Genomic DNA, 11,746 nt, shown 5'->3' with positions numbered 1-11,746 from the left:
CTTAAACCTTGCTACAACACTTATAGGCAGTGTACCTAATCGTACAGTAGTGTAGTTTTTAGTAAGTCCGGTTCGTTCCACAGGGAGATCTTTAAGCAAAGCTCAACGCTATATTAGTTTACTTTTATTAAAATTACAAATATATATATAAGTAATATTATTATTATAAAGGGGGGGTTTTTACCGTTTAATGACCGGTTTGTCGATTTTAAAACTTTAGTCGCAGTTAAAACCTAATGTAAAATATAAAATAAATACAAGACTTTAAATTAAAGCGTAAAGTAAATAACGATAATGAAATTGCGAATAATAAAAATGCGATAAAAATTAAATTGCGATAATTAAAAGTACGATAATTAAAAGTGCGATTAAATAAAATAACAATAAATAAAAGTGCGATAATTAGAAGTGCAATTAAATATAAAATAAAGGAAATTAAATATAAAATAAAAGAATTATGCTTATTTAAACTTCCGTAATCATGATGTTTGACGTGTTGATTTTAGTTTTATGCCCATGGGTTAATTGTCCTTTGTCCTGGATTATTCAATAAGTCCGTCTGGTTTTTGTCCATAACAGTCCATCAGTCATAAATATAAATTGCAAGTGTCCTTGTCAAATTATTATTATACCCGAAGATAAATATTCCAACTAATTGGGGATTCGAATTGTAACAAGGTTTTAATTCTTTGTTTAATGAATACACCAGGTTATCGACTGCGTGTAAACCAAGGTTTTACTACTTTGTTAACAATTACACCAATTACCCTTGAATGTAATTTCACCCCTGTTTTAATTATTCTAGTGGCTATTAATCCATTCCCGTATCCGGTTAAATGAACGATTATTCGTACATATAAATACCCCGCCCATCGTGTCCGATCGAGTGTATATGGTAATTTATAGGGACGCCCAATTGTAAATCTTTATATTAACATTAACAAACTTTCATTTAGTTAAACAAATATAAAGCCCATTAATAGCCCATAGCCTAGTTTCCACAAGTGTCGTTCTTTTGTCCAAACCCCAATTATGGTACAAAGCCCAATTACCCAATTTTAGTAATTAGCCCAACATCATGATTACTTCGTTTTAAACAAGCATAATAATAACTTAGCTACGAGACATTAATATAAAAAGGTTGAACATAACTTACAATGATTAAAAATAGCGTAGCGTTACACGGACAGAATTTCGACTTACACCCTTACAACATTCGCTAACATACCCTTATTATTAGAATTATAATTAAAATTAAAATATAAATTATAAATATAAATATATATTACGTATATATTGAGAGAGAGATGAAAATAATGTGTAAAATTCGATCAGAATTCGGTTGGCTTTATAGCCAGAAATGATTTTTGGGGCTCCGCGACTCGCGGCAAAAAGCCCTTCAAACTCCGCGAGTCGCGGAGAGGTATTTTCATTTCACACCCTTAGAGTTTCTGGCTGCCGACGGTTTTAATAATATATATATATAATATATATATAATTAATATAATTAATTATATATTATATTATATTTATATACATAGTTAACTTGTAATTTTTAGTCCGTTGCGTCGAGCGTTAAGAGTTGACTCTGGTCCCGGTTCCGGATTTTCGAACGTCCTTGCGTACAATTTAATATCTTGTACTTTGCGTTTTGAATCTTGTACTCTTGTGATTTCGAGACGTTTCTTATCAATAATTGGAACCTTTTTGATTGTCTTTTGTACTTTTGAGCTTTTTGGTCGTTTGCGTCTTCAATTCGTCGAATCTGTCTTTTGTCTTCACCTTTTATTATTTAAACGAATATCACTTGTAAATAGAACAATTGCAACTAAAAGCTTGTCTTTCTTGAGGAATAATGCTATGAAATATATGTTCGTTTTTAGCATTATCAAATATTCCCACACTTGAGCGTTGCTTGTCCTCAAGCAATATCGTCTTGAAATACTAGAATCACTTTTTTATTCTTCACACTTTGTACATCAGTGATTTCTATACGGCGGTATAAACAATGGTAGTAACGATATGGTTTACAGTCCCACATGACTATAAAAATTTAGATCCATTAAGGAAATTGGATCTTTATGAAAACATTTGATCTTTTGAAAATTAAATCTAGTTTTTACCCTAGATAAATTTTCCGGAATAACCCTTTACCGGTGTTTGCAAAATATTTTTGTGGGTTTGGTGGGTTTCAGATTTGAAAATTTTAGCTCAAAACTTGCGGTTTTTGTGTCACCCACTTGCTAACCTTGTATTTGGAAAGCAACACGTCCAGTTTACTTGTTCCGTATATTACCTTTCGGCAAACTACCGTCCGGTTGTAAAGGAAAGCGTTGAACAAGCAACTGTTAAGGCAATGTCCCGTGACATGCTTTTGATTATGGTCTATAACGTGTCGGACGCAATTACTATCCTTGGTAGGAGCAATAGTAAAGCTCACCCTTATAATTTGTCGGTTTGGCACAAAGTCCTGTCTTTGACCATGTTATGCAACCACCGTTCTTACGGTTGACACCCGATTTGGTTCAGGTGACCTAATGAATTCTAGGTGAATTCCTAGGATTTTACGTTCAATGGTAATGAACGCATTGAAAATAGGGTTTTCAGAAAACAAATCGGTTTGTAATTTTGATCAAAATATTTTCTCGTTTAAGCTCGAGTTTAGATATCATTGAATTCCATGAGTTTGTAATTCTCAATCTTTAAGGTCAATCTCAAGGATTGAGTAATATCAGTCTTAAAAGCTGATTTTTAATCTTTAAGGAGATTATCCTTTCTGGGGATCTGATTCATTAGTCTTATCCAGCTAATTTGCACGGTGCCCCCCCATTGTACTTGATAAATCCTTCTCATGGTTAGGATAAATCTGACCACTTGGCGACCCTGTTTAATGCTGAGGTCCGTGGATTTCCTGCTGATTTTAGTGATGATTTTTCTAGATTTTTCGTCAACCTACAGCTGGTCTGAACGACAACTTCATGACCTAAATCAAGAAGCGCGTGTCTTTTTCGGAAGACTTTACTTCCTTTTAATGATGGAATTGATTCATCGTGTAGATCCATCTCTTCTTTTCTTTCATCGGGTAAAACAGTTTAGTTTAGTTCAAAGCAAAAGTATTTTCAGTTATTTGTTACAGATATATGTGACATATGTTTAAGATAACTTGGTAAATTTTCCCACACTTGGCTTTTTATTTTTCTTTTTATCGTCCTCTATTCCATTTTAAATGAATTTTAACATTTTAGTTTGTTTCTCAATTTATGTCCTTTCTGAGGTAACAATAATTTCGGTGTTAAAACCTAGTTTTATCGTTCATAAATATGTATAAACATGATTTGAATTCATTTAATTGAAAATTTTAAAAAATTTTACTAGAATTGGGTAGTCAGTATATAAGACTAGGGCTGTTCTTTTTTATCAGAGAGCACTAGATTCTAATACAATTACTGCTTTACTAGTATTTTTAATGGTAACCAAGTGTTTAATATAAAAATTTTAAAATCCGAAAGAATTTAACCCCTTCCCACACTTAAGATCTTGCAATGCCCTCATTTGCAAGAAATCAGTAACAATTTAAATTATTGAGGGTGATTTGTGTGAAAATGATTAAATTTTTACCAAAGTTTCCAAATATATTGGCGTTTGTTTGCTGAATGATAAATGGTGCACGTCATTTGTTCATTCCGTCTTGTTGTTATTTCACATGTATTTTGCATCATTGTCGTCAAAATTACTTGCTTTTGCTGAACTTAATGCCAGTCTTTGAAAATGCGTTGTTTTACCCTGTTGTGTACATAAGATAAACTGCAAACATATATACATATTTTTGAAGTTTGGTATATTACCCCACATTCAAAAATTATTAAAATCTAAGAATAAAAGTTAGATAATTATAAAAATAATTACAATATTAACAAAAATATTAAACATATCAATAATTACAAATTACAAAATAAAAATAAAAATAAGTAAACTAAGGATGATATTGGTACCAATAGGGGTTCCACGCATAACCATAAGTGCTATAGAATGCCTCGGCAGGGTCATACGTAGGATATGGTGGCTGCATCTCTATCGACCAAGGAGGGAAGACGGGTTTCGGAGTAGGAATATAGTTTCTACCTATGTGTTGGCAATGCGCTATGATCTGGTTCTGATGAACTTGCCAATCTTCAAATGCTCTCTGTCTAGCATTTTCGTATTCCTGAGAAGCTATAAACCTATGTATTTCTTGCCCCCCTCCTACATTACCTTGTTCCTGGTTTCTCTCTACCTGTGGATGTCTACCATTGTATCGTACTGCGGCGTTGTTTCGCCGCTTCAAAACTTTCGCACCATGGTACACATTTAAACCTATAGTGTCGCGGGGTTCCGGCTCTTCTACTAATAATCCCCCCCGACTTATATCCACACCGAGATATTCACCAATCAAAGTAATAAAAATACCACCTCCTATTATGCTATGTGGACGCATCCCTCGAACCATAGCTGATAAATAATAACCCACACAATATGGTATACTTACAGCGCTGTGTGGGTCTCGAATACACATATGGTAAAACAAATCTTGTTCATTTACCTTTTCTTTGTTTTTACCCCTTTGTGTAATCGAGTTAGCTAAAAACCTATGTATTACTCTTAATTCGGCTCTATCTATATCCAAATAAGAGTAGTTTCCCCCTTTAAAACGGTGATGGCTTGTCATTTGACTCCACACACCGTGTGTATCAAAATTTTCATCTATTTTCCTACCGTTTAGTATCAATCCTCTACAATCGGCAGACGCTAATTCCTCAGGCGTATATATACGTAAAGCCTGAGCCATGTCCAGTAAAGACATGTGGCGCATCGAACCGCCTAACAAAAATCTAATAAAAGAACGATCGGTTAAACTAGCTACCCGATCATTCAACTCTATACTACATAACAACTCTTCACACCATACTTTATATACAGGTCTGCGTATGGTGAATAAACATATCCAGTCATTGAAAGAAGAATTACCATACCTCTGTACCAGTAATTCCCTAATTGGCCCGGCCAATTCTACAGCTTCCAAGGGTCCCCATTCTATGACCCTTGGTACCTCAACAACCTTAGAGTGAAGAGTATGCAAACCCCGTTGATATTTTGGATAATCTATCCAAAGTCTGTCAAATCGCAGGTTCGGGTGCAACTGTTCCAAGTGCATATCTGAAAAGGTCATGACTGGATGAGGTACATCCTGCTTGTAGTAGTTATCTACTTCCTGTTGTTCCAAGTTCTCAGCAGGAGCATGGCGGGCTTGGGATGAAGATTCACCCCTTTCAGTCTGCAAAACACATCAAACACAAATTTTGTGCATCCAAATATGCATTAGTGTCAGCAAAATCATCAATCAAAATAATTACAATGACATTATCAATTTATATCAAACTTAAGCTTATTTTCACATTTTTATCAAATCTACACTTTTTCAAATAAGCATATACGAAAATTTTCGCCAAGTTCATAAGCATTCAACTCAAATAACATGTCAAAATAATCATTACTAGCAAATAAACAAGTCTCAAATGGCATTATCTTTCAAAAATCAAGTTCATGAATTTTGGACTTGAAAAAGTCCACTTTAATTCTCAAAATCATGTTTAGGCTCAAAGTTTGGATCATTTAACTACCTAGACATGTTACACTACTCAATTTAGCAACAATTCATGACAAAAATCGGCCATAACCTGTTTATATCAAAAAGCCCCAAATTGCTCAAGAACACAAACCCTAGATTCTAAAGATTTTGAAGTTTTTGGCTTCAAATCATGTTAACAAGCATCAATCTAGGTTATACATGCATAATATACTAACAATTTAACACTAATTACACTAAAAATTAACAAAATTCAAATTATGAAAATATGCTCAAGAACACACTAAAATTCGGATTTAAAGGTGATTTGGGGTGTAATTGTACCTGTTTTCTTGAGTAGTTCCTAGATATCATCCTTCTCAACATGATTGTAGTGAAAAATTTGAAGATTAATGGTGAAAAATCGAGTTTTTTGGGATGATTTTTGTGGGTTTTCTCGGGTCTTTTTCGCAGTATTTTGGGTGTTTTTGTGTTGGTGGGAGTGAACTGATCGTGTGCAGCTGTTTTATTTTTTTCTGTAATTTGGTCCCTCCGCGAGTCGCGGAGGTTTTAACTGAAAACTCCGCGAGTCGCGGAGTTATTTTTTTTTTTTTTTTTTTTTTTTATTTTTTTTTTATTTTTTATAATCTTTAACTTATAAAACAATTAAGAAATTAATTTTAAAATTTTGTTTCCCTTGTTATTTAGGACGAGGTCGTTTCGGATTGATGTCCTAGTCCGTCCTTCGACAAAATTTTAAAATTTGTCTTTTTGTAGCGATTGTTTTAAAAGCTAAGATTTTTGGGTTTTTTAATGTTTTTGGCATACTTTAAATCAATAAGATTAAAAATAATGATAATAAAAGTTCTCGTCCCTCCCTCGGGTAAAGCAATTTCGGTTCAAAGACCTAGTCTTCAACTTACGACGAATTTTAAAAGTCATATTCTTAACTTAATGAGATAAAGTAAATTTTTGTTTTTAAATTCACACAACTTAAATATAAAATTCAAAATTAAAAAAATTAAAAATTAAAAATTTACACCAAACTTAAAATTTGAAATGCATAAAATTAAAATTCATATTTTAAAAATTAAAAATTCACACCAAACTTAATTTAAAAATTCATAAATTCATATCAAACTTATATTAATTTTTCAAATATTTACAATTTTATATATATTGTTTTTATAAAGTTTACAATATTAATTTAAGGTTTAAATATTAAGATTAAAAACAATTAAAAATCTTTTTGTCTTTTTATCCCACTTTAATCAATCAAATATTATCAAAAATATGCGCCCCTCTTTTCGGTAAAGTAATTTCGGTTCCAAGACCTAATTTAACTCATGACGAATTTTTGAAATATTTTGGGTTGATTGATTAAAGATATTTATACCTTAAGAATAAACGTTAAATTTCGCAGTGATGTAATAAATTTTTGAACGATATCAATAATTTCGGTCGCCAAACCTAATTTTATTTAATACCAATTTAATACTTTTTAGCGAACAAATTAGCGTTTATTATCAAAAGGTTAAAAATAAAAATAAAAATAAAAACTGTACAGACATACCTGTGAAATAGATTTCTTAGTTATATGATCTATTATATTCATAAGATAGTCGGTTTAATTGGTCTTCCATGGCTGCATAGGCGTAACCTCGAGCATTCATTGTCTTTTCTTCTAAACATATGAACGGTCCGTCTCTGCATAAAGTAACAAATTCGGTATTTGAATAGGTTTGATTATTTGAACATTTACCTCCATGTGACCATTTTCCGCATTTGTGACATTTTTCTAGGTGTCGTGCTCTTCTTTTCGCTGCGGATTTTGATTTTCCTTTACCAAATTGTAACTTATTATCTTCGCATCTGGATCCTTTTCTAACTCCGTCCATTCTTTCTCTGATTACTGATACTAATTCACTCGGGAGTATGTCATTATTACGTTTAGTGATCAAAGCGTGTAGCATTAGACCATGGTTTAATTCACAGGCAGTCTTCATTTTGTAAAAACCTAAAAAAAATAAAAATTCAGAATGGGGGGAGAAGACTAGTTCTTTAGGGTCTGCTAGGGAAAGACCATACGTGTTCCATTTTCGAGAACTACACGAAAACAGACAATCTAACTCTAACAGAAATACATATTATCCTTTAAAGACTTGATTCTCCCCACACTTAGTTAGCTGTGGTGTCGAAATTGTGATTAACTTCGTTGTCGACTTCCATCGGACCCTGTATGTAATGTTTAACTCTGTGACCATTAACTTTAAATTCAATCCCATTTGAATTTATCAATTCTATCGTTCCGTATGGGAAAACTCTTTTGACTATGAATGGTCCAGACCATCTTGATTTCAATTTTCCAGGAAATAGCTTGAATCGTGAATTGAAAAGAAGAACTCTGTCTCCTTCTTTAAATTCTTTTGAACTTCTGATTCTTTTATCATGCCATTTCTTCGTTCTTTCTTTATAGATTAACGAATTATCGTATGCTTCATGTCTTAATTCTTCTAATTCGTTTAGTTGACTTAATCGTAGACGTCCGGCTTCTTGTAAATCAAGATTACATGTCTTCAAAGCCCAAAATGCTTTGTGTTCAATTTCTACTGGAAGATGACATGCTTTTCCATAAACAAGTCTAAAAGGTGTGGTTCCAATTGGAGTTTTGTAGGCTGTTCTAAAAGCCCAGAGTGCATCCTCCAATTTAATGGACCATTCCTTCGGATTTGATCCTACGGTTTTCTCTAGAATACGTTTTAAAGCTCGGTTGGTATTTTCAACTTGTCCACTTGTTTGTGGATGATATGCGGTGGAGATTTTATGAGTTACTCCATATCTTTTAAGAACTTTCTCAAGTTGATTATTACAAAAATGAGTACCCCGATCACTTATTAAAGCTCTCGGTGTTCCAAACCTTGCAAAAAGACGTTTCAAAAAGTTGACTACAACTCGTGCATCGTTAGTTGGGAGAGCTTGTGCTTCCGCCCATTTAGATACATAATCAATGGCTACGAGTATATATAGATTATTTTGAGATTTTGGAAATGGACCCATAAAGTCAATACCCCAAATGTCAAATACTTCACATACTTGGATGACATTTTGTGGCATTTCATCACGTTGACTTATTCTTCCGGCCCTTTGACATGCATCACAGGATTTGCAAAGAAGGTGTGAGTCTTTGTAAATTGTAGGCCAATAGAATCCAGCTTCATAAACTTTTCTTGCTGTTAGTTGAGGCCCATAATGCCCTCCTGTTGGTCCTGTGTGACAATGGTTTAAAATTTTACTAGCTTCATCTCCAAATACACATCGGCGTATTATTCCATCGGGACAACTTTTAAACAGATGTGGATCTTCCCAGAAATAGTGTTTTATATCACTGAAGAATTTCTTTCGTCTTTGGTACGATAATCCTTTTTCAAGGAATCCACAAACTAAGTAGTTTGCATAGTCTGCAAACCATGGGATTTCTTTATAATCTATCTTCAATAGATATTCATCGGGAAAGTTGTCTTGTATGGCCGATTCATTTAGAACTTCTAATTCGGGATTTTCAAGACGAGAAAGATGATCAGCGGCGAGATTTTCTGCTCCTCTTTTATCTCGGATTTCAATATCAAACTCTTGTAAGAGTAAGATCCAACGGATTAATCTTGGTTTAGCATCTTGTTTTGAAAATAGGTATCTAAGAGCAGAATGGTCGGTATAGACCACCGTTTTTGCTAGAACGAGATATGATCGAAATTTGTCAAAAGCAAAGACAATAGCAAGGAGTTCTTTTTCAGTAGTTGTATAGTTCGTTTGTGCTCCTTGTAATGTCTTACTAGCATAATATATAGGTTGAAATCGTTTTTCAATCCTTTGTCCTAAAACGGCTCCCATTGCAAAATCACTTGCATCGCACATTAGTTCAAATGGTAGATTCCAATTTGGTGTTATCATGATCGGTGCATTAGTGAGTTTTTCTTTAAGAATATTAAAAGATTTGATACACTCATCTGAAAAGATGAATGGCGCATCCTTTTCTAGGAGTTTATTCATAGGAGTGGCAATTTTAGAAAAATCTTTTATGAAACGTCGGTAAAAACCGGCATGCCCTAGAAAACTCCTAACTCCTCTAACATTTGTGGGATGTGGAAGTTTAGCAATTACATCTACTTTAGCTCTATCCACTTCAATTCCTTCTTTTGAAATTTTATGTCCAAGAACGATGCCTTCTTTAACCATGAAATGGCATTTCTCCCAATTAAGTACTAGATTTGATTTTTCGCATCTAATTAGCATTCGTTCCAGATTTACTAGACATGATTTAAATGTATCACCGAAGACTGAAAAGTCATCCATGAATACTTCCATGCATTCTTCTATCATGTCGTGAAAAATCGCCATCATACACCTTTGAAAGGTTGCAGGGGCGTTACAAAGTCCAAATGGCATGCGTTTGTAAGCAAAAGTACCATAAGGGCACGTGAATGTTGTTTTCTCTTGATCTTCGGGTGCTATTGGAATTTGAAAATATCCGGAAAATCCATCTAGAAAACAATAGTAACTATTTCCGGCTAATCTTTCCAACATTTGATCTATGAAAGGTAAGGGAAAGTGATCTTTTCTGGTGGCGTCATTTAATTTTCTATAATCAATACATACACGCCATCCTGTTACAGTCCTAGTAGGAATAAGCTCATTTTTCTCATTTGTAATGACAGTCATGCCACCCTTCTTAGGCACGCATTGAACTGGGCTTACCCATGGACTATCAGAAATTGGATATATCAAACCTGCATCTAGCAGTTTAATAATCTCTTTCTTAACTACATCTTGCATATTAGGATTTAGTCTTCGTTGACGTTGCACATACGTTTTATGACCTTCTTCCATAAGAATTTTATGTGTGCAATACGAAGGACTTATTCCTTTAATATCATGAATCTTCCATGCAATGGCTGGTTTATGAGCTTTCAACACAGAAATGAGTTGTGATTTTTCATTTTCAGTAAGAGAAGACGATATTATTACAGGTAATTCAGATTCACCATGTAAATAAGCGTATTCCAAATGGTTTGGAAGTGGCTTTAACTCTAATTTCGGAGGTTCTTCTATCGATGATTTATATCGATATCTGTCTTCTTCTTTTAGCATTTGTATTTCTTCTGTTGTTGGTTCATATCCATTAGCTATAAGTGTAGCTAACATTTCAGCTTCATCAATTGGTTCATTTCCTTCTCCTAAAGAACATTCTCCTGTTCCTTGTAATTCTGGAAATTCTTCTAATAATTCTGCATGTGCATCTATAGTTTGAATATAATAACATGTATCATCTGCAGATTGTGGTTGTTGCATTGCTCTATCAACTGAAAAGGTAACACTCTCATCCTCTATACTTAGGGTCAGTTTCTTACCGAACACGTCTATCATTGCTTTAGCTGTGTTTAAGAATGGTCTTCCTAATATAAGAGGAACTTGAGAATCTTCTTCCATGTCTAGAACAACAAAATCTACTGGAAATACTAAAGTACCAACTTTAACTAGCATGTTCTCCATTATCCCTCTAGGATATTTTATTGATCTATCGGCTAGTTGTATGCTTATTCTGGTTGGTTTTAATTCTCCAAGGTCTAATTTAGCGTATAGTGAATACGGCATTAGATTTATACTAGCACCTAAATCTGCCAATGCTTCTATTGAACTAAGACTACCCAGAAAACATGGAATTGTGAAACTTCCTGGATCAGATAGTTTTTCTGGTATCTTATTCAACAGCACTGCTGAACAATTAGCATTCATAGTAACAGCCGAGAGTTCTTCCATTTTCTTTCTATTCGTGATTAGATCTTTCAAGAATTTAGCATATCTTGGCATTCCTGAAATTACATCAATGAAAGGAAGATTTACATTTATCTGTTTAAAAATATCCAAGAATTTGGATTGCTCGGCTTCAAGTTTTTCCTTCTTCATTTTACTCGGATAAGGAAGTGGTGGTTGGTATGGTTTAACATAAGGTTTATCCTTAACTGTGTTATCTTCATTAACCTTTTCAACTACCGGTTCTTTTTCCTTATCTTGATCAGGTTGTGGTTCTTGTGTAGTAGGAATAGTTTCATCAGAAGTTACAGGTATTTCAGGTGTTTTAAGTGTTGT

The sequence above is a fragment of the Rutidosis leptorrhynchoides genome, chromosome 11 (genome assembly GCF_046630445.1).
Source record: "Rutidosis leptorrhynchoides isolate AG116_Rl617_1_P2 chromosome 11, CSIRO_AGI_Rlap_v1, whole genome shotgun sequence".
Classification (NCBI taxonomy): domain Eukaryota; kingdom Viridiplantae; phylum Streptophyta; class Magnoliopsida; order Asterales; family Asteraceae; genus Rutidosis; species Rutidosis leptorrhynchoides.
The sequence above is the reverse complement of the archived record's forward strand: the minus strand, read 5'-3'. Positions refer to the sequence as shown.